Here is a 7,661-nt window from a genome sequence, read left to right as displayed (position 1 = left end):
GTATGTTGGTGCGAGGGAGAGGTAGTGGGGGGAAAGGGAGGCGGGGGCATACGTAACGGCCAGTCACAGCAGAAAGCAACAACAATAACAATTGCAACAACAACAGGAGCAACAAAATCAACAACAACAACGGTTGAACATTGGAGACATGTTTGTGCGGCGGCGCTCATTTATTTTATGTCTCGGCTTGACTTTGTTGTTGTTGCTGCTTTTGCGCTACTTTGGAGCTGCCTATCCTGCTCCCCCGCCCTCCTAAATCAACCACTCCTCCCTCTTCCACTCTTCATATATACACATGTGTGTGAGTGTGCATGACTCGCTTGTTACTTTGTTCTTGGGTTTTCTGTTTCTGTTTCATTTTCTGCCGACTCAACTTGACAACCAAAAACTGAACACAAACTGAAAAATGCCGCAAAATCGAGAACTTAACGGATTAAAAACAGAAATACAGAGCAACTTGGCTAAGCGCAATATCAAATATCAAAATAAAACCGAAATTAGTGTTTTCAGTTAAGTTAGAAGCAGCTTTAACCCGAAAAACAAAGGTGGAAATTTTCCCTTAAGGAAATCCTACAGGGATACCTTTGAATATGCCTTAAAACCAATTTTTTTAATCTGGAACATACAAAAAAAAAGTAAATTGAATGACCAAGGATTAATATCTCAATCAATTGAGTATCTAACAATTGCTATAGCGAAGTTGGACTGTGAAAATTAAAAGATAAACATGTATTGCTGCGTGGGCTCAATGAGTGAATGAGTGAGTTTACTGATATGGATGTGAAGTCATCTGTTCGCTATGGAAATGGGAACATCTTTCCGGATCATCTCATCATATTAATACTTAACCCTTCGGTGCCCGAAAACCTATTAAGCCGATCGAGTTTTTAAAGCCTAACCACGCGTATTTGAGCCGAAGTTGGCTGGAATTTTGTATGTATTTTTTATACTTTTTCACAGCGAATTGTTTTTGGTTTTGGCCAACTAACCGGCGTCGCTGCCTCTGCCGCTGCTTTGGCCAGCGTCGCTGCTCGGTCAGGCCTCCATTCGTTGTTGTTGGTGTAATTATTTTTGTTGCTGTTGTTTTAGCTCTCGGCCATTCCTCTCCAATGTCTGATGTCCACTGTCCGATTCCCATTCGTTTCTAAAATACAATTTTGCGCTGGTTTTGGACGCGTTTTTTTCATACACCCTTTTTGAAGGGTTGAATCATAATTTAGGTCAGATATTTAGTTAACCATACAAGATGTTATGAGAATAAAAAATTGGATTAAAACTTTAAATATGTGCGATTTATCACTTTTACCATGTAAGCTTTTAATATTTCATAATGAAACTAATTATACTGACTATTATGTAAATAATTTTGGTTATTTAGGTTAGGTTTATATTTTTATCATACTATGGTTTATTATGATTAATATCTAATCATATTTGAACTAAAGTGTATACAAACTTCGGTATTCGATAGTTTGGGCATCTTTCTGCTCTTTTTTTTCATGCTGTTGCGGATTTGTGATTTCGATATTTAGTTGGATTTCTGTCTGTCCCCCTCCCATCCGTTCCCCGTGCCACCCGTTCCGCCCGCTTGTCCATCTGTCAAGTTTTGTTTCGTCTGTTGTTTTGCCGTCGGTTTCGCTTCGCTCCTCGCTGATTGCTCTGTACCTCCAACCCCCCCGGTTCGGCTTCTTCACCCAAAGCCTCTTTTGCCCCCCTCCATAGCACCTCTCTTTAGCGTTCCACCGCTCTTTCCGCGCTTCCCCCCTCTTTGGTTTGTTTTTTGGGTGTATGCCATCGTCTCTGCAGCGTGTTTCTTTTCATATTATTTAATTTATTTCGTTGGTTTTCATTGTGGCCATGCTCGTTGTTGCCCCCTCCTTATCCTCCTCATCCGCCACCTCCTCTCCCTTTTGTTTCTTCCTCTTTCTGGGTTCATCTGTATCTACAATTCGTCATGTCGTTTGTACCTTTTTTCATCTGGCTCCGTTCAGCTTCATCATCATCATCCCTTCAACGAATTTTTGAGGCATTTCGGTGATGAATTTGTTTTCTTGTTTAATTTTAGTCATTTGCCGTGCACCCTCACCACCACAAATGCACTTCTAAACACTCGAACACACGTATAGCATACACATGCAACCGAATAAATGCCCTTTGAGAAATGCATCTGCTCTTTGATCGCTTTGAATTTACAGTTTCCTCAGATGCACTTTTTCATTTTTACATTTTCTATCTCTGTACAGAGATAGAGAGAGAGAGAAATTGTAGTTACTTTTTAAATCATAAATTCCGGAAAATTAAAGGTTTTTGTGGTAGGAAACACCTTTTCTCACTGTGTACCCATATCTCGATGTCAAAGTGGTCAGCGTAAACTGCCTTGCCATTTAATCACTTGGGTAAAAACGAGAGGGCTGTGCATTGTGTACAACTACAGTACAGAGCAATTAATGGATTTTGCAAAGCAGATTTCCAGTTTTGCCGTGTGCACACGATATAAACAAGTGAAGGGTTTATTTAGTTAACGAGAGAGCTGTGATATCATTGGGGCACTCAAAACACATTAGAGGCGAACGTTGAAATCCCAGGCAATCGGTTAATTAAATTACAAATGTTTTTACATTTCCCCAAGAGCTTGGAAAGTGCAAGCTCTAAAAACCAAACGATAACAACACTTGGCCATTGGACGATAATTTACGGTTAGGTTAGGTTCGTTCTGTGTTGGCTGTTGCTATCTGATTGATTGCATTGCCACAGAAATACAGTGGAGACTCTGTGAACTGAAACTTTATCGATTTGCTAACTTTTTGGTCTTTTGCCTGTAAAGATATAATGAAATTTATTTTTATCAGGTTTCCAATAAATTTCTTCGTTTTGTGACCTTTGTTGTTCTTTATGATGATCCACTGTAGAACACATAGACGGTAATAGCACAGTTCTTTCGATTTAAGGCGAGTTTCGTTTGCTTTTTGTAGCCCGGATTTATTGAAGCGCAGCGCACAGACACAGACCCTGCCCCTCTCTCATTCTGTCTCTCCCCCGCTGTCTATATCTCTATCTAGATACCGCCCTCTCGCCTCCACCAACGCACTGACTGACTGTCAATTGTTTTCTTGGCCTCTTTGGCCTCAGCCATCTCTTTTTCGCCCACTTTTTCCATCTCTTTCTGCCAACTGATTCAATTGAAAAATGTTGACTCTTTTCTTTTTCTTTTTAGCTTCCTCTTGCTTTTTTGTATTTCGAATCGGACGCAGCCGTTCATTAGCTTTCTTGGTACAGAATTTTTAACCCCCTGATGCCCCCTTCTTCGGCGAGAAGTGCTAAATGACCGGCGGCAGCAGCGTCGAGAAGTTGACCAAAATGCTGCGAACGGCCATTGTTTATATAAAGTAGTGACTCACAAACCCTCCATCTCATTCCACTTTTTTAGGAAAAAGTTTGAAAAAAAAAAAAAAAACAACACAAAACCAATAGAAAATACATAATTGTTGTTGTTTGTCTGTTTAATTTCATTGGAGAGAGACAGAGAGGTAGATAGAGAGACAGAGAGAGGGTGGTGTGAGGAAAAATTGTAGGAAAATACCGAAATTATAATTGTGCATTTCATTCCTCGTTTTCCCTCTACAAGTTTTTCTTTTGAGCGACGGCGTCCCATAAATTTCAATAATCATTTCAAACTCATTGTGTGTTTGTGTTTTAACCAGGCCAGAAAAAAAGGCCAACGGAAATCTAGAAATGATATCATAAAATCAAAAAGAAAATCATTAATTTATGTTTTTCCTTTTGAAAAGTGAGTGAGATAAATTAAAACGGATAGCTTAAGAATACGAAATGAAAGCAAAATCGAATGGCGACAAAAGTGAATAGTTGAATAATAATGAAAGTAAACAAATCGGCAACAAAGCGGAACTGAAAAAACTAACAAAGTTTATCTTTGAGATTTTATTCATTTCAAGAGGTGAGTTTTGTGAGGAAACTAAAAAAGAAAGGGAACTTTGATAGGAAAGAATAAGAAAATATCCTAGGTTGGTTGTCTTTAAAGGGTTTGCGAGCAAAATAAAGTTAGCTTCTGTTCTTGTAATTAAATACAAGATACTTAAGAAATTACATCTTGCAAATTTCGCCTAATAAAGTTGAAAGTTTTCTTTAAAACTTAAAAAGGCTTAAAAGGCAGGGAATTTAAAAAGCAGTGATTTCAATATATCTAAAAGGTGACCATTGATTTTCAACTAGTCGTTGTGTTAGAAAAAAAGTATCTGAAAGTGTTTTATGAGAATTTATTTTAATCCTAAAAGCTAAAATGTATTCAAGAGAAGCAAAAAACGGAATTATTTTAATCCTATTAGTTACTATATGTATTTTATTTTATATTTTAATTATTTAATTTTAATTTTGCTGCTCCAAATCAGTTGACAAATGGTTTATTTTAATTTGAAAGCCCAGACATAAATGTATCTACAAGTTGACCATCTGTTAATGTAACAAAGTATCTACATTTGCTCTCCTCTTTCTCTTTGCCGCCTCCCCCGGTCGCCGTTTATCCTTTTTTCCCACACCCGGTACTTCCCCTCGCGTTCTGCCTTTTGTTGGGATAATCTGATTTAAGCATTAATTAAATTGCTGTGCGGACGGACGGACGCATGTGTGTGCGTTTATATATCTTTTTATCCGTGTATCTATCGCCGTCACTCTGTGGCGGTGTATACGAAATAAAACACAGATACAAATACGTATACGAAATACAAAAACAAATGCGACTGTGCGCTGTCCATATTAGATTACGTGCAACAAGCTCTTTAATTGTATTTGCCGTCTAATGAAATCACCGCAGCGCCGAGCAACATTTAAAAGCTTTGGCCAACAAATAGCGAAATATGCGTACAGTTGTGCAACGAAACGACGGCGATTCAATCGGTTTGGATTGGATTGGATTGTAATCGCAGGAGTTTTACAGAGAGAGAGAGACAGGTTGGGGGCCACAAGCAAAAGAACAAGCTATAAAAACCACATATATAGTTATCGAGATATTTTGGGTAAAATGCCTTGTGCCAAGTGTGGGAAATCGACGGAAATATTTGTGAATCGAAGTGGGGTGGTAGAGGACTGGTGCTATGGCAACGGGGGTTACACTACTAATGATATAGTATGATACGTAGTATTTGTCTAACGTTGACTTCAATTTATAGTTTCTCGAACTATTTTAAAGATATTACAAACTTTTACTTAAAACCATTTGTCAATTATCAGTTGATAAGAATTTTTGGTGCCTAGAATGACGATGTCCTTTGAAAATGTAATTTTATTAAAAAGGAAAGCAAGGTACTTATTCTATCAGATTATTTAAAGCGATAACAGCCATTTTTATGATATTTTAAGTAAAGTTTATTAGTATATATTTTGAATCCTATTACCTTTATTATTATTCTTAGTTTTAAAACATTTATAACTTATAAGATTATAAGATCACGACCTTTAAAGATGATGAATCCTTTTAAAGCTGTCAACCATAAAACTACGATTATTAACCTGTATTTAACGTATCCCTATTAAACCGCAATCATTTTCTCATCACCCAAAAAGTAATTTAAAGCTGATTTATGAGTTCATTTTCTGGTACAGAAGAAGAGGTGTCAGAGGGTTAAGTTAAGTCCTTGAAGTGCAGTGAGCATGTCTCCGATATCAGTTGATTGTCCACTGGAGGAAGAAGAAGAAGAAGAAGAAGAAGGAGAGGCGAAGGAAGAGCAAGAAGAAAGGGAAGTTAAGGATAAGGAGAAAGGTTGAGGAACAGGTAGAAAGCAGGTGGCTGGTATAAATTGGCAACTGCACATGGTCAACTGCACATGACTGGAAATTGCATCACGTTATCATCATTTTGTGAATGCCAAGGAGCAACGAAAGAGCGGCGAAGCGGCAGGCAGAGTGAAGAGGAAGGGATTGCAATGGGTGCAGCCGCAAAATGCGCCCACTCCGCCCACCGCAAAAGTGTGAGAGGAAGCGAGAGGGGAGGTGAAGAGCGAGAGCAGGAAGAAGTTAGACAGCGTATGTGTAAGAGAAAGCGAGAGAGACAATGGCTCTCCCTCTCTTTTTGTCTCTGCTCTGGAGTCTCCTTTTTGCACTCTTCCTTCTCCTGTTCTTCTTTGCTCCTCCTTGAAATTGCTCTTGCACCTTGTTTTTGTTGTTGTTGTTGCTGTTGCTGTTGCAAATGGCAAATACGTCAATGTTGTTGCCTTCGTGTTGCCCCTCGTCCTTTTGCACCTCCTAGAAGAGCTCTCACTCGCACACTCGCGCGCCCTCTCACTCTAATTTATGGGTCGTGCGCGCTCTCTCGTTCCACTTGGAGCTTTTGTCCCTTGTCCAATGTGCCACCTCTCACTCCCTTGCTCCATTGCTCCCTTACCTCACCCTTCACCTCTTCCACCGCATCTCGCATCCCACTTTCCATGTCCCATGCATTCCTCGTACTCCTGCAATCCTGCAGCAGTTACAACATCAACCACACCAACATCGTTACATAAATACCAACTACAGTCTAACGTGCCTAAATGATAATCAATCAGGCATCCCGAAATCAAGCCACTACAATAGAATTTCAATAAAACGAACTTTGTGTTCTATTAGCTCTCTCAGGTTATTATATTAGATTGTTTCTTAGCTTCAGATCTATAAACCTATCAAACCTTTTTTTTTATTAATTCATATGACGATTTGGCCTTATCATCAAGTAATTTTTCCCAGTTTCCATAAGGCTTATAGATTTCAAGAGTTTTGGCACAAAAAATTATTAAAATATAAATAGAATGGTTTAACTTAGTGAGTCACGACTGTGAAACAACTGCCTGCGGTTGTCATTGTTGTAGTTGTTGTTTTTGTTGTTCTAGCCTCGCTGCATAAATTCATTTGTTTGCTCCCATTGCTGTTTTTGTTGTAGTTGTAGTTGGTGCTGCTTTTCTGCTGCTCCTGCTGCTGCATTTGTTGTTATTACTAGTTCTGTTTCGCAGCCAGCGTCGCAGTCGACATCTGCGCTAGCCTGGACTTTATTTGGTTTTGCTGTTGTTGTTGTTTTTGGTAGTTGCTCTGCTCTTCTTCTGTCCCTTTCCCTTCCTCTTCTTTTGTGTTCCCCCTGGCGTTGCCATTTTCAATTTTAGTTTTGCTGTTCTGCTGATGCGGCCGCTTCTTCTTCTACTTCTACTACTACTACTACAACCATTCGCAATTCTCGATTCTCATTCGGTTCGTTTTACTGCCACTTCACTCCGGCTAACCCCTGCCACGCCCCCAATTTTTGCACCACCAGTTACCCGCCCGCACAACTCCCCACCCGCCGTCTCTGTGCACCGCCACACATACCACCCACACGCCAAAGTTGTGTGTCCTTGCACGCTCGTTTCCTGTTCGTTTTGTTGGCCTGTTCGTCCTGTGTGCGACAACCCACGATTTCTCCGCCTCTTTTGGTTCTCCGCCTCCTTCTTCTCCCACTATAGCTTCCTCTCGCCCTCTTCACTTTGCCCCGCAGGTTCGTTACACGCCCCGTTTCGGTTCAGAGTTTACATTTTATGTGTGTCCTTTTTTCTTTTTTCTTCATTTTTGTATTTTGCACAGTTTTCTTGCCCAGGCGAGAGACCCAACACTTCCCAATTTCCCACCCCTTTGGAATTTTCCACCCG

The sequence above is a fragment of the Drosophila eugracilis genome, unplaced genomic scaffold (assembly GCF_018153835.1).
Source record: "Drosophila eugracilis isolate 14026-0451.02 unplaced genomic scaffold, ASM1815383v1 contig_90, whole genome shotgun sequence".
In the NCBI taxonomy this organism is placed as follows: domain Eukaryota; kingdom Metazoa; phylum Arthropoda; class Insecta; order Diptera; family Drosophilidae; genus Drosophila; species Drosophila eugracilis.
This window is presented reverse-complemented; position numbering follows the sequence as displayed.